Source organism: Phacochoerus africanus, chromosome 4, assembly GCF_016906955.1.
Source record: "Phacochoerus africanus isolate WHEZ1 chromosome 4, ROS_Pafr_v1, whole genome shotgun sequence".
NCBI classification, from domain to species: domain Eukaryota; kingdom Metazoa; phylum Chordata; class Mammalia; order Artiodactyla; family Suidae; genus Phacochoerus; species Phacochoerus africanus.
The window spans coordinates 64605377-64626426 of record NC_062547.1 but is presented as its reverse complement, the minus strand read 5'-3'; the positions used below and the strand labels follow the sequence as shown (position 1 = coordinate 64626426).

At 38.5% G+C, this 21050-nt stretch overlaps 1 pseudogene; it reads right to left on the bottom strand.

Annotated features, from left to right (window-relative positions):
* Positions 1 to 12436: 12436 nt before the first annotated feature.
* Positions 12437 to 13286, bottom strand: LOC125124249 (olfactory receptor 7A17-like; annotated as a pseudogene).
* Positions 13287 to 21050: the final 7764 nt, after the last annotated feature.

The window sequence follows — 21050 nt, the reverse complement described above, 5'->3', positions numbered from 1 at the left end:
GCAATAGTTATGCATCTGGGCCCATTATTGGAACATGGAGACAGCTCAGACTCTAGTCTAGTCCAACCCACACTTTTACACATCCACGAAGCCCACAGCTGCTAAAACCAGACCCATATCTGCTTTGTGAACAGTTGTTGTACATTGGGATGTTCCGAAAGACACAAAATTTACAATGCTTGCCATGAAGGTATAAATCTGTGTTTATCATAGTTGGAAGGAGAGATTTCAGCCCTTCTTCACAAGTCATGGGGCTCCTTGGGCTCAGCCTGTGGTTTTAGCCCAACCTCTATATGTAGGGAACACATTAGAAACTTCTCATTAAGCAGCAGGCTCATAGGAGCCTATATAAGTAGGAGGCAGGTGCCATGGCAATCAGGCACATGGGGTTCACTCCAGTGGAGGGTATAGGAAAGAGGCTGAGGCAAGTGAACCTACATAGGTGGTAGCCCCTTCCAGGGGCTGAAGAGGGAGTGGCCTACATGGGGAGATAAATAAAAATGGTGGCTCTACTTCCTGAATGCCATGTAAAAAATGGCATTCAGCATTCCTGGTGGCCCAGGTCCCCTCCAGTAATATTCCTGGTTGTTGCACTTTGCCCTCCAGTCCCTCCAGGCTGTCTCTGTGCAGATAACTGCAGTTCTTTCCATGGGTATATTCTTTAAACCTTACTCCAACCCCCTGCCCCCACCATATCAGTGCTCCTGCATCTCAGGCTGGGGCATGCAGGGCAGTAGGATGGACCATCTGTGTAGGTATCATTCTGTCATACCTGCCACAGACTGGCTGCTGTGTTTCCTCTGAGCCTCCAAAGTTACTTTCCAGTCCTAGCTGATCCCCCTGCTTGTGAGGGGACTCCACTGGGTAAAAGAAAGTCTCTTCTCCTTCAGCTCCTTCCTAGGAATGCAGATCCTGACTCACTTATTTCTTTTTCTTTTCTTTTCTTTTCCTTTCCTTTCCTTTCCTTTCCTTTCCTTTCCTTTTCCTTTCCTTTCCTTTCCTTTCCTTTCCTTTCCTTTCCTTTCCTTTCCTTTCCTTTCCTTTCCTTTCCTTCCCTACCCTTCCCTTCCCTTCCCTTTCCTTTTCTTTCCATTTGTTTTCTGTTCTCCTTTTCCTCCATCCTACCCAGTTATGTGGAGATCCCTCTTCTCCTTTAAGGTGTTTGGCTTCTTCTGTCAGTATTCAGGAGGTCTCCTGTAAGTGTTGCTCCATTTGCAGATGTATTCCTGATGTATTTGTGTGAAGATGTGTGCTGTGCATCCTCTTACTCCACCATCTTGATTATCACTCCTCCAACTCAAAGGACTGTTAAGACTTTTAGAGAAATGGTATGCATCCAAATTTAAATCTCTCTCTACAGAAGTTCCATAACTTTGGACAAATTTCTTAATCCATTTGTGCCTAAGGTTCCTTATGTGTAAGATGCCAAGCCAGGATTGGAGGATCTAGGAGATAATTTCCAGCAGTGAGAGTCTTAAAATTTATAAATCAGGCTCATCAATTTAAAAACCTTACTTTCTGAACTGCACTCCCTCATATGTCTTCTTAATCCAATCATCTGTTGATGAGAACTTGTATTATTTCTTCATTCATATCAGCTATTGTCCATAGTGCTGCTATGAACTTTGGGGTGCACATATATTTTCAAATTAGTGCTTTTAATTTTGGATATATACCCAGAGTGGAATTGATGGGCAATTCATAATTTGGTAGTTCTATTGCTGTGTTTCTGAGGAACCTCCATAATGTTTCCAGTAGTAGATGCACCAATTTATATTTCAACAGAAAACCAACTGAAAACACATATAACAGCAGACTAACTTTTTACTAATATCATTCATTCACTGAAAGTGGAGTGAAAATAAAACTTTACTGAATTGAAATATGTACTTGTGTTAGATTGGGTGCAGAGGTGGCCTTCTGCCATAATCCGCCTTTTTCTGTATCCACATCTTTTGCGGTGTGACATTAAAATACATTCCATCTAGAGGTTGAGTTTATTCTTACACCTTTGTATATGAACTGGAGGATTTAGGATTTCATTTTTAATTTATTTATTTATTTTTAATTTCCCACTGTACAGCAAGGGGATCAAGTTATCTTTACATGTATACCTTACAATTACATTTTTTCCCCACCCTTTGTTCTGTTGCAACATGAGAGTCTGCACATAGTTCTCAATGCTATTCAGCAGGATCACCTTGTAAATCTATTCAAAGTTGTATCTGATAACCCCAAGCCCCCGATCCCTCCCACTCCCTCCCCCTCCCATCAGGCAGCCACAAGTCTCCTCTCCAAGTCTATGATTTTCTTTTCTGTGGAGACATTCATTTGTGCTGGATATTAGATTCCAGTTATAAGTGATATCATATGGTATTCGACTTTGTCTTACTGACTCATTTCACTCAGGATGAGAGTCTCTAGTTCCAACCATGTTGCTGCAAATGGCATTATGTCATTCATTTTTATGGCTGAGGAGTATTCCATTGTGTATACATACCACTTCTTCCAAATCCAATCATCTCTTGATGAACATTTGGGTTGTTTCCACGTCCTGGCTATTGTGAATAGGGCTGCAATGAACATGCGGGTGCATGTGTCTCTTTTAAGTAGAGTTTTGTCTGGATATATGGCCAAGAGTGGAATTGCAGGGTTCATATGGAAGTTCTATGTATAGATTTCTAAGGTATCTCCAAACTGTTCTCCATAGTGGCTGTACCAGTTTACATTCCCACCAACAGTCAGGAGGCTTCCCTTTTCTCCACAGCCCCTCCAGCACTTCTGATTTGTGGACTTATGAATGATGGCCATTCTGACTGGTGTGAGGTGGTATCTCATGGTAGTTCTGATTTGCATTTCTCTTCTGATCAGCGATGTTAAGCATTTTTTCGTGTGTTTGCTGGCCATCTGTATATCTTCCTTGGAGAACAGTCTGTTCAGGTCTTTTGCCCATGTTTCCATTGGTTGATTGTCTGTTTTGCTGTTGAGTTGTATAAGTTGCTTATATAGTCTACAGATTAAGCCCTTGTCGGTTGCATCATTTGAAACTATCTCTCCCATTCTGAAAGTTGTCTTTTTGTTTTCTTTGGGTTTTCCTTTGCTGTGCAAAAGCTTTTCAGTTTGATGAGGTCCCATGGGTTTATTTTTGCTCTAATTTCTATTGCTTTGGGAGAACTGACCAGAGAAAATATCATGATGTAGATGTCAGAGAGTGTTTTGCCTATGTTCTCTTCTAGGAGTTTGATGGTGTCCTGTCATATATTGGAGTCTTTCAGCCATTTGGAGTTTATTTTTGTGCATGGTGTGAGGGTGTGTTCTAGTTTCATTGCTTTGCATGCAGCTGTCCAGGTTTCCCAGCACGGCTTGCTGAAGAGACTTTCTTTTTCCCATTTTAGGTTTCTTGCCTCCCTTGTCAAAGATGAATTGAGCATAGGTATCAGGGTTTATGTGTGGGTTCTCTATTCTGTTCCATTGTTCTGTATGTCTGTTTTCATACCAGTACCACACTCTTTTGATGACTGCGGCTTTGTAGTATTTCTTGAAGTCTGGGAGAGTTATGCCTCCTGCTTGGTTTTTGTTTCTCAGGATTGCTTTGGCGATTCTGGGTCTTTTGTGGTTCCATAGAAATGTTTGGATGTTTGTTCTAGTTCTGTGAAAAAATGTCCTGGGTAATTTGATAGGGATTGCATTGAACCTGTAGATTTCTTTGGGTAGTATGGCCATTTTACAATATTGATTTTTCCAATCCACAAACATGGAATATCTTTCCATTCTTGACATCTTCTTTGATTTCTTTGATGAAAGTTTTTATAGTTCTCAGCATCTAAGTCCTTTACTTCCTTGGTCAGCTGTATTCCGAGGTATTTGTTTTTTTGAGGTGCAATTTTAAAAGGTACCGTATTTTTGTATTCCTTTTCTAAGATTTCATTGCTGGTATACAGAAATGCAGCTGACTTCTGAACGTTAATCTTCTATCCTGCTACTTTGCTGAATTTATGAATCAGTTCAAGTAGTTTTGGGGTTGAGTCCTTCGGGTTTTGTATGTATAGTATCATGTCATCTGCATACAGTGACACTTTGATCTCTTCTCTTCCTATATGGATGCCTTTTATTTCTTTGGTTTGTCTAATTGCTGTGGCTAGGACTTCCAAAACTATGTGGAAGAGCAGTGGTGAGAGTGGGCATCCCTGTCTTATTCCAGATTTGAGTGAGAAGGCTTTCAGTTTTTCTCCATTGATTATTATATTTGCTGTGGGTTTATCATAAATGGCTTTGATTATGTTCAGGAATGTTCTTTCTATACCCACTTTGGCGAGGGTCTTCATCGTGAATGGATGTTGGACTTTGTCAAATGCCTTTTCTGCATCTATTGAGATGATCATATGATTTTTGACTTTTTATTTTTGTTAATCTGGTGTATGATGCTGATTGATTTGCATAGGTTTTGGCAGGCTCTAAGATTCTAGAAAATTGTCCATTTCTTCCAGACTGTCAAACTTGTTGCCATATAGTTGTTCATAGTATTCTCTTATTTTTTTTGTATTTCTGCTGCATCTGTTGTGATTTCTCCGTTTTCATTTATAATTTTGGTTATTTGGGTTCTTTCTCTCCTCTTGTTAGTAAATCTGGCCAGGAGTTTGTCAATTTTGTTTACCTTTTCAAAGAACCAGCTCTTGGTTTTATTAATTTTCTCTATTGTTTTTTGAGTCTCTATTTTATTGATTTTTTTCTTTTATCTTTATAATGTCCTTCCTTCTGCTGACTTTAGGATTTTTTGTTCTTCTTTTTCTAGTTCGTTTAGGTGGAGGGTTAAGTTGTCAATTTGGGATCTTTCTTCTTTTTTGAGAAAGGCCTGTATCGCTATAAATTTCCCTCTGAGCACTGCTCTCGCAGCATCCCATAGATTTTGAGAGGTTGTGTCTTCATTATCATTTGTCTCAAGGTATTTTTAAATTTTCTTCTTGATTTCCTCATTGACCCATTGGTTTTTTAGTAGCACGTTGTTTAGTCTCCATGTAGGAGGTTTTTTCTCTTTCCTTTTCCCATGGTTGATTCCTAATTTCATGGCATTGTGGTCAGAGAAGATACTTGAGATAATTTCTATGCTCCTAAATTTATTGAGGTTAGTTTTGTGTCTCCCGCTTTTCTGTCATGTCTATTGGAGTGAAATATTTTTCCCCACCCTTTCACTTTCAATCTATATGTATCCTTTGTCCTAAGGTGAGTTTCTTGTAGGCAGCATATTGAAGGCTTTTGCCTTTTTATCCACTCAGCCACTCTGTGTCTTTTGATTGGAGCATTCAGTCCATTGACTTTTAAGGTGATCATTGGTAGATGATTATTTATTGCCATTTTGAACCTCATGTTCCAGTTGATTCTATGGTTCTCCATTCTTCCTTTCTTTTTTTTCTTTTTTTTTTTTGGTTGGAGGGTCTTCTGTTATTATCTGCTTGAGTTTTTTTTTTTGTTTTTTTTTATTTTTTTTATTTTTTGCGAATGCAATATTTGGTTTTGGCTTGTGGTTGCCCTGTTTTTTAAGTATGCTCACCCCTTCCTATAATTGTGTTTTTAGCCTAATGGTCCTGTAAGTTCAAACACTTCATTACTATATTAAAATTAAGAAGAGAAACATATAAACAAAAAGGGTCTATTTATATCCTATCATCCCTTGCTCATCTTTTGTGATTTTGATGACTCTTTTTTTTTTCCTTTTTAATTTTATTTTGTTTGAAGCATGTTCATGATTAAATCTGTATGCTGGCTTATTTGAGTGACTGCTCTCTGATTGCAATTTCCTCAGTCCTAGTTCTTCCTCTTCTTTTTTTTTTCTTTTCTTCCCTTTCCTTCCTTTCTTTTTGGTTTAGAGAAGCCCTTTCAGTATTTCTTTCAACCTGGACTTTGTGTTGCTGTATTGTTTTAGTTTTTGTTTGTTGGAAAACATTTTTATTTTCCCTTCTATTTTAAATGATATTCTTGCTGGATAGAGTATTCTAGGTTGCATACTTTTTCCTTTGAGCACTTTAACTATCTCTTGCCATTCCCTCCTGGCCTGTAGTGTTTCTGTAGAGAAATCAGCTGATAATCTTATGGGGGTTCCCTTGTAGGTAACATTCTGTTTTTCTCTTGCTGCCTTTAGGATCCTCTCTTTGTCACTAACTTTTGACATTTTTATTATAATGTGTCTTGGTGTGGGTCTGTTTGGGTTCAATTTGTTTGAGGCCCTCTCTGCTTCCTGTATCTTGAACCCAGTATCCTTTAGATTTGGGAAGTTTCCAGCGATAATTTCTTCAAATATATTTTCCATTCCCTTATCTTTTTCTACTCCTTCTGGAATTCCTATTATGCCTAGATTGGCCCACTTTATATTATCCCATAGGTCTCTTAGATTGCTTTCCTGTTTTTTGATTCGGTTTTCTGTCTGCTGACCTGATTGGGTGATTTCCATAATTTTATCTTCCATATCACTGATTCATTCTTCTGCATTATTCATTCTGGTTTTTACTGCCTTTAGTTCAGTTTGCATCTCTGCAAATGAATGTTCTAGTTTTTCTTGGCTCCTCCTTATATGTTCTAGTTCCTTTCTGAGGGTATCTGCATTACTGTTCATATCTTCTCTGAATTCCTTCACTATTTTCACTATTTCTCTTTTGAACTGCAGGTCTGTCAGACTGCAGAGATCTGTTTCATTGTTGACTGTTTTAGGTGAGTTCTCCTGTTGGTTTGACTGGGGGTGGTTTCTCAGCTTCTTCATCTTGCTTGTTGTTTTCTTTCTCCTGAGGGAGTTGTACTCTCCGTGATTGGGCAGTGTTTGCCTTGTCACTGCCGTGGAATATTTCCTGAGGGCTGGCGTTGTTGTTTAGTCTTTTTTGAGGCAGTGTGGCTTTTCTGGAGTGTTGATGGGGCTAACAGTGTTTCTTTGAAGCAAAGGAGGGCTTCCTGAGGGCAGACAGGACTGGGAGGTCCACACCACGATGGTAGCAGATTTCCCTTGGTCATGCAGAGCTTGCTCTGGTGTTTTTAGGCTGTGGGGTTCTTGCAGGGGGTTGGCAATGTTGGGAAGCTGTTCCTCAGAAGTGCAGCACCTCCTGAGGGCTGGAGCATATATCTGGGCTGCTGCAAAGCCAGGAGGCTCCTCCACATGGCAGCCTGACTCAGAAAGACAGTCCGAGAATTAGGCAGATACTTTCACTTCCCGGCCAGGCTTGTTGTAGTTTTTCTGGTGTGCAGGGGGTCCTGCCAGGAGATGGCAGTCCTGTGCAGCTGATCCACAAAAGCTTGGCTCCCCCTGAGGGGTTTGGGAGGCTAGCTGGGCCACTGCCAACCCTAGAGGCTCCTCCCCAGGGCAGCCTGACACAGAAAGACTGTCCGAGAATTAGGCAGATCTTTTCAAGGCCTGGCTAGGCTTGATCTAGCTTTTCTGGGTTGCAGGCCTTTTCTCGGGGGCTGGTGGTGTTTGGTGCTGCTCTGTGGGGGTGTAGCCCCTCCAAAAGGCAAGCATGCCTGTGCAGGGACAGCCCCTGTGGTGGTAGACCTCAGGCATTGTTGAGGCCAACACTCCTGGATGTCAGGCAGCCCCAGGTCGGGCGAGTGCATAGAGGGTGGCAGGGGTGGGGGGAGGGGATGCACTGGGAAGCACAGCTTTCTGCTAGCTAGCGGGCCTGTAAGCTTGCTGTGGCATGGGGTGTATTCTATGGGGACCCACCCCTTCTTCTCTCCCCTCCCCAGAGGGGCACAGACCAGGCTCTTCTCCCAGGTTCCCTCTGATGTGGCTTTCCACTCCCCCGCCCCTAGAGTATTGCTCCCTTCCCCTGCAACAGCTTTGCTTTCTAGTCTCCCAGGCAGTCTCTGCCCCGTCAAACTTGACAGACCGGTTTCTAGACTTCCCAAGCAATCTCTGCTCCACCCCGCCCCCCAGCCCTTTCCCAGGGACTCACCTCCAGAGCCAAGGTCTTGGTGCCCAGCCCCCACCCAGGCGTCTCAATTTTTGGTGACTGTGCCCATAGTTTAGACAGTCCATTCAGTTCTCGACCTACTTTTCAGTACTCCAACTTACTGCTACACTCTTCTCTGCATCTGGAGATTCCTCCAGTTTGTTTCATCTTTCACCCGAGTAGGTGACTTTCCAGGGTGCAGGATCCCTTTCTCCTCCGCAATTCCCTTTTCAGAGTGCCTGTCCCTCTGGGATTCACCTTCTGTCACCCTCCTCTTTCTCTTGTTTTACCTAGTAATGTCACAAACTTCTTGCTGTTATTGGAGTTTAGGTTTTTCTGCCAGCTATTGGTTGCTATTCTGTGCGAGTCATTTATCCTGTAGATGTGTTTTTTTTTTTGTTGTGTTTGTGGGAGAGGGCGAGCATGTCCCCCTACTCTTCTGCCATCTTGTCTCCTCCAGCGATTTAGGATTTTTTAATTTGCTTTGGTTCATGAAATATGGTGAGAATGATGATGTTCTTTCAGAGGACTTGAGAATTTAGGTGCATTCTTCAGAGACTCAGCCTCATAAATATGAACAAATTAGAGTGGCCATCATTCATAAGTCCACAAATCAGAAGTGCTGGAGGGGCTGTGGAGAAAAGGGAACCCTCCTGCACTGTTGGTGGGAATGTAAACTGGTACAGCCACTATGGAGAACGGTTTGGAGATACCTTAGAAATCTATACTTAGAACTTCCATATGACCCCACAATTCCACTCTTGGCCATATATCCAGACAAAACTCTACTTAAAAGAGACACATGCACCCGCATGTTCATTGCAGCCCTATTCACAATAGCCAGGACGTGGAAACAACCCAAATGTCCATCAATAGATGATTGGATTCAGAAGATGTGGTATGTATACACAATGGAATACTCCTCAGCCATAAAAATGAATGACATAATGCCATTTGCAGCAACATGGTTGGAACTAGAGACTCTCATCCTGAGTGAAATGAGACAGAAAGATAAAGACAAATACCATATGATATCGCTTATAACTGGAATCTAATATCCAGCACAAATGAATGTCTCCACAGAAAAGAAAATCATGGACTTGGAGAAGAGACTTGTGGCTGCCTGATGGGAGAGGGAGGGAGTGGGAGGGATTGGGGGCTTGGGGTTATCAGATACAACTTAGAATAGATTTACAAGGAGATCCTGCTGAGTAGCATTGAGAACTATGTCTAGATACTCATATTGCAAACAAACAAATGGTGGGGGGAAAATGAATACATGTAAGAGTAACTTGATCCCCATGCTGTACTGCAGGAGGAAAAAATTAAGAAAGAATAAATTGATGAACATAAAACCCTCACATTGTGGCAATTCCAAACTTTTCACTGAGTAACTTTCCTCCTATTAGACATCTTAGGACTTTGTGCCATACACACATTTCTTTCAATACCTCTATCTTCGGAATTATAATGCTAGAGCCAAATAGACAAGGACTTCACTTCTTTGTTCTCCTTTGTATTTTATCCAAGGATGTGAACATACATGCCCTTGTACAAAGATCAGTGTAGAAAAATGAAAAGTTGTGAAATAAAAGATGACAAAGGAATGAAACCAGATCCTGAAATGAGATCCTGCTGAGTAGCATTGAGAACTATGTCTAGATACTTATATTGTTACAGAACGAATGGTGGGAAAAAAATGTATACATGTAAGTGTATCTTTGCCCCCATGCTATACAGTGGAAAAATAAATTAATTAATTAAAAAATAAAAGAAATATGAACAAATTAATGTGGGCCTCAGGATGATGAGAGGACCTATGGAGCAGAGTCTGAATGTCCCAGCCAAAGCCTTGATTCATCAGCCTACATGTAGCTGAGTCCCTAGTATATTAGAATGTTCAGCCAAGATCAACAGAGCCTCCCCAGATGACTTAGAGTTGAATAAAGATACATGAAGATACTAGCGAGATCAGAAAAATTCACCTCCATATAATTCTTAATAAAACAATAATTTTAAATAAATTTTAATAAAATTACTTGCTTTTAGGATGGTTCATTGTACAGCATTATCTTATACAATAATCAAAATGAGCAGAAGTGAAAGCAACTATAATAAATTGGTATTTCTTATTTCCGGAAATTACTTTGTTATTGAGACAGCATTAATGATCATTCTATTATTTAGGTTTATTTTCTTTTTTGTCTTTTTGCTATTTCTTGGGCCGCTCCTGCGGTATGTGGAGATTCCCAGGCTAGGGGTCAAATCGGAGCTGTAGCCACAAGCCTACGCCAGAGCCACAGCAACGTGGGATCCGAGCCGCTTCTGCAACCTACACCACAGCTCACGGCAACACCAGGTCCTTAACCCACTGAGCAAGGGCAGGGATCGAACCTGCAACCTCATGGTTCCTAATCGGATTCGTTAACCACTGCGCCACGACGGGAACTCCCAGGTTTATTTTCAAAAATGATGTTAAAATGTAACTCCACTGAAATTCTCTTCCAGGTAACCAGGGGAGTTTGTTAGAAAATGAATGTTTGTGGAGAAAAAGTGATGATCCTGGATCACATGATTGGGCAGTTTTCAAACACTCTTTAATCACCCTTTAATCATAACCATCAAAGTAATTCCTGATCATAAAAAGGAGATATAATGGATGATATTTAATGCACATTTATCCATTGATTTTTTTGTATTATGAGTAACTTTAGAAAAGGCAGAATATTTCACATAAAGCAATGGAAGAATTCACGTATAGGTGGCACTGTAAGTTTTCAAGCAGAAATAAGAGATAATCTAATAAAAACACATAAAATAAATCATTGATTCCTTCCTTCAAAGTATAAACACCCTTTCACATGAATATCCATCTTCCATAATTTAAGGAGTAGAGTAGATGTACAGCATGAAAAGTAAATATCTTGCCAGGTAATATAAAGTATAGTTTTAGATTTTGCTACATCCTATTTCACATATTTATTTTGTCACACTACCCAAATCTTTGCTACCTATTAAGTCTAACTATTATATTATATCATTTAAGACTACTGTTTATATCTGGATGATCTGTACATTGATATAAATGGAAATATAAACAATTGGGAAATAACCTGGAAGTTCTGTGAAAAAAAAGGGAAAAACCATATAATACAGGAATTCTATAATTCTATCCCTGAGTAAATATACAGAGAAAAAAAAAACAATGCTTTAAAAAGATGCATCTGCCTCCTTCTCTCTATATACATATATACATGAAATTACTCAGCCATTAAAAAATGAAATTGTGCCATTTGCAACAATGCATGGACCTAGAGAATATTATGCTTAGTGAAATAAACCAGACAGAGAAAGCCAAGTACTATATGATATCACCTATAAGAGGAATCTAAAAAATAAGACAAATAAATGTATACAGCAAAACAAACTAGTGGTTACTGAAGAGTAGAGGGAATAAAGGAGGGGCAAGTTTGGGGGATAGGATTAAGAGATACAAATTACTATAAATTTATAAGCAAAAACATATATTGCATAGCACTAGGAATTAGAGTCACTGTATTCTAATAACTTTTAAAGGAATGTAATACGTAACAATAGTGAATCACTATGTTGTATACCTGAAACTAATATAACTCTGTACATCAACTATACATCATTTAATTTTTTTAAAGATAAAAATAATAAAAATAAAAACAATATATTAAAACTCATAAACATAAATAAATATGTAAAGTATATTACTGTCTATATAACAATATATAAGAATATAAACAGAAAGTTAAAAAAAGAAAGTAAAACTAGTTGACTATACTTGCTAAAAAAAAATGAAGAAAAGAAAAAGTTTTACCTTGGTGTCTCCACATAGAGACATGTATTTGGTAATCTATTTTTGCCAGTTACTATGGTAGGTATTGTGGACCTAGATCTAAACAAGATAATAGTTTCCTAGTGAGGAGAATAAAATTCAATGACATCCTGCCACTGTATGTAAAGTCCAGAATATCAGGAAGAGCGGTAACATTAGTAATATACAAAGAATAATACAAAGAAAAGTGAAATTCTGTGGTCTAAGCTTTTCCTTTTTATGAAAATATAAATAGGGGGATGCTGACAGTAATTTTTTCCATAGCAACAGTACAACTAATGACTATTCTTGTAGTAAAACAAAATAAGAAACTCAATACTATGTATTTTATTTGAAAATAGATTTTTTAATGAAATCCAACTAGTCACATGATCAACAGTAGTTCCCAAATTGTCCTGATCTAAGTTTTAGAAAAAATTTTAGGGATCAGAAAAACTATAAAATAAGGAAAATCTTGAATATGAGAGAGATCATAAGGCTTAATCCACTGAGTTATATGAATCGCATGGAGATGTTGAAGTCAAATAAATGGAAATTCCAAGAAATAGTGGGAAAAGTTTTTGACAATCTGAGTAAGAATCTGATTTGCAATTTGTGGCTCTGAGGCTTTGAACTCTTCAGTCATGTGATCTTCTTCAGCTCAGGACAATTGGCCTTTTTCTAGGTGCCATTTTAAAGAATGCTTGCAGAGCCCTCTTTATGTCCTTGTTCTTCAGACTGTAGATGAAGGGGTTCAGCATGGGTGTGACCACAGTGTACATCACTGAGATGACTGCACTTGAGTGTGAGCTGTGGCTAGCTGCAGAGCTTAGGTACACCCCTAAGCAGGTGCAATAAAATAAGGAGACAACTGAGAGGTGAGATGCACAGGTAGAAAAGGCTTTACACTTCCCCTGGGCTGATGAGATTCTATGTATGGCAGAAACTATCTTAGAGTAAGAGTAAAAGATACCAGCAAGTGGAACAGCACCCAGCAACCCAGCTGCAAAATTCAGTACTATGCCATTAATAAAGTTGTCAGAATAGGCAAGTTGGATCAATAGCTTGAGTTCACAAAAATAATGAGGGATGTTCACCTCTCTACAGAAGGACAGCCTCAACATCATTAAGCTTTCTAATAAAGAATGAAGGAAACTGATGATCCAGCTAACCAGAACCAGAATTGCACAGAGCTGGGGGTTCATGATGACTGTGTAGTGCAGGGGGTGGCAAATGGCCACAAAGCGGTCATAGGCCATCACAGTCAGGAGAAAGTCATCTAACCCTGCAAACAATATGAAAAAATACATCTGTGTGATGCAGTCTTCATAGGTTATATCTTTGCTTTTGGTGCGGATATTCTGTAGCATCTTTGGGATGGTGGTGGAGGTAAGGCAGATGTCTACAAAGGACAGGTTGGAAAGGAAGAAATACATGGGTGTGCGGAGGTGGGAGTCAGAGATGGTGGCCAGGATGAGGAGCAGATTCCCAAACACAGTGATCAGATACATGGAGAGGAAAAGTCCAAAAACGAGGGACTGCAAGTCTGTTTCCTCTGAAAGTGCCAGAAGAAGAAATTCTGAAACTCCTGTTAGGTTCCTTGGTGCCATGTGGTGGAGGTGACTGTGAGGAAAGGGGAAAATAACATGACTAATTTCCACATAATCAGACACTACTCACATTGCTTTAATGGTCCCAGTTTTAACTGTCCATTGAAAATTAATTTTTATACTTTGTATCTGTATTGGTCCCCTTTAATGAATTCCCTGCATCATCTCTAATCAGCAAGCTTGTTCCACTTTCAGCCTTTTCCCCACTATGTCATGTTTCACATACTTAATGAAAAAAATCTTTCATTCATTTAGGGAATATAATTTGAGTGCCAATAATTATAGGCAATGATTATAGAATACTGGAAAACAAAACCCTTAAAATCCAGTTATGGTGAAAAAATACATGTAAATAAAAAATATATACTATGTCAGATGGTGTCAGGTGCTACAGAGAAATTTGAAAGCAGTATAAAAGAAAGAGTAAAGAGTGGTGCTACTTTGAAGGGTGTTCAAGACTTGCAAGTAAGGTGATATTTGAATAAAAACCTCAGTGGAGAGAAAAATGGAGCCAAGAATTTATCAGGATAAATCTGTGGCAGGTAGAGGAACAGCCAAAGTAAGGGACCTAGGGAATGCTTCTTTAAGACTTTTGGTGTGGTGAGTGTAATGTGCAGGAGGGAGATTGAGAAGATATTGTACCAGATATTGTTGAGGACTAAGGTTGCCTCCCTGCGGCTGCTGAAACTTCAAGACCAAAAGAGTCCCTCATCCACTCATGTTATTCTAGCATTTTATGAAACGTTGCAAAGGTGGCTCATATATTTAAATGAATCTCCTCTGTTGATTGACTTCTATCCTTTGTGTGTGAGTCACCTTGGAATAGGTGAGCTCAGTAACCCTGCTCTGAGGACTTCTCATAGGGCAGAAGGCATGAACAGTAACACACACACACACACACACACACACACACACACACACACACACACACACATGCCCCTAGCTTCCTAGGTAGTGTTACTTCCATGTCTTTTTCACCCCAATCACCCTGATTAAGTTAGAGGTGATAAATTTCAAGATGATCAGAACACACTATATACAAATGTTACCCAGAAATTCTAATTTGGAAACTCCCCAGGTATCAAGAAGCTTGGGACTCAATTTTGGTTTGGTCGCTTTATGCCTAGTTTTAATGCTACATAAAATATTTTAAGTGAACATATATGTCTGTATATATCTATATTCTTTCTCTATACCTGGATTTTAAATTACATGTGTACCAAGAGGACAGAGGGAGAGAGAGAGAGAGAGAGAGAGAGAGAGAGAGCGCAACAAACATAAGAGAAAATAAAGACTTATAAGCATAAATGTCCTTGAGTGTCTGCATTTCATGTGCTGTTATAATCCTTTGCTGCCAAGAAAAAATGAAAAAGCAAAAATAAATGTATTCCAAAGATGGAGTTGTGGATGTATAAGAGACTTACACATTGTAGAGCCTAAAGGAAGAATGAGCAAAAGAAATAAACCAACACTTCACAAAAGTATGTATATAAGGTAAAGTGGATGTCAATTAAATGTTGGGCAATGATAATATCAGATAGAAATACTTATTTTTCCTGTGCCTTATTTTTCATGTTTATTTAGCTAAGTAGCTTTACATGATCTGATTGAAGACAAAGCAAACCTATTTCTCCTTTTTATATGTGAAATACTGTATTTGTTATTCTTGTGTTTTGATCACTTGCTTGATAAGTTCTATGGACATACTCTAGCCCTAGTTCTGAGTTTTGCCCAACTATCAGTGACCTTCTAAATTATCAACATATATGCCCCAAATACAGGAACACCCAGATACATACAACAAATATTAACAGACATAAAGGGAGAAATTGATGGGAATACAATCATAGTAGGAGACCTTAATACCCCACTCACACCAATGGACAGGTCCTCTAGACAGAAAACCAATAAAGCAACAGAAATCCTAAAGGAAACAATAGAAAAGTTAGACTTAATGGATATCTTCAGGACACTATATCTAAAAAAATCAGAATACACATTCTTCTCAAATGCTCATGGAACATTCTCAAGAATCGACCACATATTGGGACACAAAGCTAACCCCAACAAATTTAGGAGCATAGAAATTATTTTAAGTATCATCTCTGATCACAATGCCATGAAACTAGAAATTAACCATGGGAAAAGAAATGAGTGAAAAAACCTCCTACATGGAAACTAAACAACATGCTAAAAAACCAATGGGTCATTGAGAAAATTAAGAAGGAAATTAAAAACTACCTTGAAACAAATGATAATGAAGACACAACCTCTCAAAATCTATGGGATGCTGCGAGAGCAGTGCTCAGAGGGAAATTTATAGTGATACAGGCCTTTCTCAAAAAAGAAGAAAGATCCCAAATTGACAGCTTAACACTCCACCTAAAAGAAATAGAAAAAGAAGAACAAAAAAGGCCTAAAGTCAGCAGAAGGAAGGAAATAGCAAAGATCAAAGAAGAAATCAATAAAATAGAGACTCAAAAAACAATAGAGAAAATTAATAAACTAAGAGCTGTTTCTTTGAAAAGGTGAGCAAAATTGACAAACCCCTGGCCAGATTTACTAACAAGAGGAGAGAAAGAACTCAAATAAACAAAATTATAAATGAAAAAGGAGAAATCACAATGGATACTACAGAAATACATAAAAAGAAAAAAAATAAGAGAATACTATGAACAACTATACGGCAACAAGTTTGACAGTCTGGAAGAAATGGACAATTTTCTAGAATCTTAAATCCTACCAAAACTGAATTAAGAAGAAACAGACCAACTGAACAGACCAATCACTAGAAATGAAATTGAAGAAGTCATAAAAACACTCCCTACAAATAAAAGTCCAGGACCAGATGGCTATACAGGCGAATTCTATCAAACATTCAAAGAGGAATTGGTGCCCATCCTTCTAAACCTTTTTCAAAAGGTTGAAGGAGAAGGAATACTCCCAAAGACATTCTATGATGCCACCATCACCCTCATTCCAAAACCAGACAGAGATACCACCAAAAAAGAAAACTATCGCCCAATATCACTGATGAATATAGATGCAAAAATTCTCAACAAAATCTTAGCAAACCGAATCCAACAACATATCAAAAAAAAATCATACACAATGACCACGTAGGGTTCATCCCAGCTTCCCAAGGTTGGTTCAACATATGCAAATCAATCAAAGTCATACACCAGATTAACAAAAATAAAAAGTCAAAAATCATATGATCATCTCAATAGATGCAGAAAAGGCATTTGACAAAGTCCAACATCCATTCACGATGAAGACCCTCGCCAAAGTGGGTATAGAAAGAACATTCCTGAACATAATCAAAGCCATTTATGATAAACCCACAGCAAATATAATAATCAATGGAGAAAAACTGAAAGCCTTCTCACTCAAATCTGGAATAAGACAGGGATGCCCACTCTCACCACTGCTCTTCCACATAGTTTTGGAAGTCCTAGCCACAGCAATTAGACAAACCAAAGAAATAAAAGGCATCCATATAGGAAGAGAAGAGATCAAAGTGTCACTGTATGCAGATGACATGATACTATACATACAAAACCCGAAGGACTCAACCCCAAAACTACTTGAACTGATTCATAAATTCAGCAAAGTAGCAGGATAGAAGATTAACGTTCAGAAGTCAGCTGCATTTCTGTATACCAGCAATGAAATCTTAGAAAAGGAATACAAAAATACGGTACCTTTTAAAATTGCACCTCAAAAAAACAAATACCTCGGAATACAGCTGACCAAGGAAGTAAAGGACTTAGATGCTGAGAACTATAAAACTTTCATCAAAGAAATCAAAGAAGATGTCAAGAAATGGAAAGATATTCCATGTTTGTGGATTGGAAAAATCAATATTGTAAAAATGGCCATACTACCCAAAGAAATCTACAGGTTCAATGCAATCCCTATCAAATTACCCAGGACATTTTTCACAGAACTAGAACAAACAATCCAAACATTTCTATGGAACCACAAAAGACCCAGAATCGCCAAAGCAATCCTGAGAAACAAAAACCAAGCAGGAGGCATAACTCTCCCAGACTTCAAGAAATACTACAAAGCCGCAGTCATCAAAAGAGTGTGGTACTGGTATGAAAACAGACATACAGAACAATGGAACAGAATAGAGAACCCACACATAAACCCTGATACCTATGCTCAATTCATCTTTGACAAGGGAGGCAAGAACCTAAAATGGGAAAAAGAAAGTCTCTTCAGCAAGCCGTGCTGGGAAACCTGGACAGCTGCATGCAAAGCAATGAAACTAGAACACACCCTCACACCATGCACAAAAATAAACTCCAAATGGCTGAAAGACTCCAATATATGACAGGACACCATCAAACTCCTAGAAGAGAACATAGGCAAAACACTCTCTGACATCTACATCATGAATATTTTCTCTGGTCAGTCTCCCAAAGCAATAGAAATTAGAGCAAAAATAAACCCATGGGACCTCATCAAACTGAAAAGCTTTTGCACAGCAAAGGAAACCCAAAAGAAAACAAAAAGACAACTTTCAGAATGGGAGAGAATAGTTTCAAATGATGCAACCGACAAGGGCTTAATCTGTAGACTATATAAGCAACTTATACAACTCAACAGCAAAACAGACAATCAACCAATGGAAACATGGGCAAAAGACCTGAACAGACTGTTCTCCAAGGAAGATATACAGATGGCCAGCAAACACACGAAAAAATGCTTAACATCGCTGATCAGAAGAGAAATGCAAATCAGAACTACCATGAGATACCACCTCACACCAGTCAGAATGGCCATCATTCATAAGTCCACAAATCAGAAGTGCTGGAGGGGCTGTGGAGAAAAGGGAACCCTCCTGCACTGTTGGTGGGAATGTAAACTGGTACAGCCACTATGGAGAACAGTTTGGAGATACCTTAGAAATCTATACATAGAACTTCCATATGAACCCTGCAATTCCACTCTTGGCCATATATCCAGACAAAACTCTACTTAAAAGAGACACATGCACCCGCATGTTCATTGCAGCCCTATTCACAATAGCCAGGACGTGGAAGCAACCCAAATGTTCATCAAAAGATGATTGGATTTGGAAGAAGTGGTATGTATACACAATGGAATACTACTCAGCCATAAAAAGAATGACATAATGCCATTTGCAGCAACATGGTTGGAACTAGAGACTCTCATCCTGAGTGAAATGAGCCAGAAAGATAAAGACAAATACCGTATATTATAACTGGAATCTAATATCCAGCACAAATGAATGTCTCCACAGAAAAGAAAATCATGGACTTGGAGAAGAGACTTGTGGCTGCCTGATGGGAGGGGGAGGGAGTGGGAGGGATCGGGGGCTTGTGGGCTTGGGGTTATCAGATACAACTTAGAATAGATTTACAAGGAGATCCTGCTGAGTAGCATTGAGAACTATGTCTAGATACTCATATTGCAAACAAACAAATGGTGGGGGGAAAATGAATACATGTAAGAGTAACTTGATCCCCATGCTGTACTGCAGGAGGAAAAAATTAAGAAAGAATAAATTGATGAACATAAAACCCTCACACTGTGGCAATTCCAAACTTTTCACTGAGTAACTTTCCTCCTATTAGACATCTTAGGACTTTGTGCCATACACACATTTCTTTTAATACCTCTATCTTCGGAATTATAATGCTAGAGCCAAATAGACAAGGACTTCACCTCTTTGTTTTCCTTTGTATTTTATCCAAGGATGTGAACATACATGCCCTTGTACAAAGATCAGTGTAGAAAAATGAAAAGTTGTGAAATAAAAGATGACAAAGGAATGAAACCAGTTTAAATGGTACTTTTTCAAGCAAGTTTAGTAAACAAATTCAAAATGGACCATTTAAAATTAATTAAACAAGAAATATAATAGCAATACTTATCACAACAAGGATTAATTGGTAATTACCTAGAGGTGAAATATTACAATATATAATTTTCTAGAATATTCTAGCATGTAGAAAATTATGATTTGTTAAATGAATTAGGACTTAGATTACATTATTTATGGGCATTTAATACACAGCAGATTGTATTTCAATTTATCCAGGAGTTCCCGTCATGGCACAGTGGAAGTGAATTGGGGTGGGAACCTTGAGGATGCGGATTCGATCCCTGGCCTTGCTCAGTGGGTTAAGGATCTGGCATTTCCATGAGCTGTGGTGTAGGTCACAGATGCGGCTCAGATCTGGCACTGCTGTGGCTGTGGTGTAGGCCAGCAGCTATAGCTCCAATAAGACCCCTAGCCTGGGAATCTCCATATGCCATGCTCTGCGTGTGGCCCTAAAAAGACACACACACACAAAAAAGATCAATTTATCCAGAAGAATTGCATTTTTGATAAAAGCTAACAAAGTACCCTGGTGGACAAAATCCTATCCGTTACAAGCAGTTTGAACACCACATTTCACCATATTTCAGTAGCATTGGTAAAATAGTAACTTAATAAAAATATGAGGAGTTCCTGTCGTGGTGCAGTGGTTAATGTATCTGACTAGGAACCATGAGGTTTCAGGTTCGATCCCTGCCCTTGCTCAGTGGGTTAAGGAACCAGCATTGCCATGAACTGTGGTGTAGGTCACAGACATGGCTCAGACCCCACATTGCTGTGGCTCTGGTGTAGGCTGGAAGCTACACCTCTGATTCGACTCCTAGCCTGGGAACCTCCATATGCCGTGGGAGCGGCCCAAGAAATGGCAAAAGACAATAAATAAATAAATTAATTAAATAAAATAAAAAATATGAAAGAGAACCAGAGCTTGAGTAACACAGAACATCATGACAATAATGAGTCATCATTGTAGTACTGATTGGAGGCAAGTCTATGAGAGAAAATTGAAAATGGGGTAAAAGGAGGAATAATGACTGCACTAAGACATAAGCAGAATTTATGAAGTGGATGTGTATGTATGTGTGCATAACATAGCAGGAGAAATTTAAAAGTATCTAAGAGCTTGTAGCAAAAATTATCAGGGAGAATAAAATTAGGTTAAGTAGAATGGATTCAAAACAACTGTACATAAAATAAACAAAAATTCGCATGACATAAGATAGTGTGAGAAAAATAATGTGCATATATGTATATATACATGTATGACTAGCTCACTATGCTGTACAGCAGAAATTGGCACGACCCTGTTAATCAACTATATTTTGTTGATTTATGTATTAATAAAATGCATACATAAGTAAAAATATGTTTACTTAAAGTTAATAAATAATAAAGGAAGATTTTCAGTATGTAAAAAGAATTTTTACAATTTATATAAATAAATGAAATCATAATGATTTAATGAAATCAATTATTGAATCACTAATAGAAACCTTAACTGCCAAAGACTTGGAAATAAAAGACTATAACAGATGGTCTTTTAGAATGTAGAGAGAAAGAAGTATTTAACTTATAATTTCTTCTTATATGAAGATTTGTGGATTTCAATATGCTTAAGTAAGGTAAAAATGGTCTTGAGTCAAATTTTAAAGAATGCGTTCTAAATGATGGCTGAGTGTGAAGCAACTTTTAGAATTAGATCTAAGAAAAGCAGTTAAAAAGAACAATAAGGAATAACAGAGATGTAAAAATGTATTTGAAAAAAGCAAGAATACAAAACCATCATTATTGTTTTTGTTTTAAGGCAA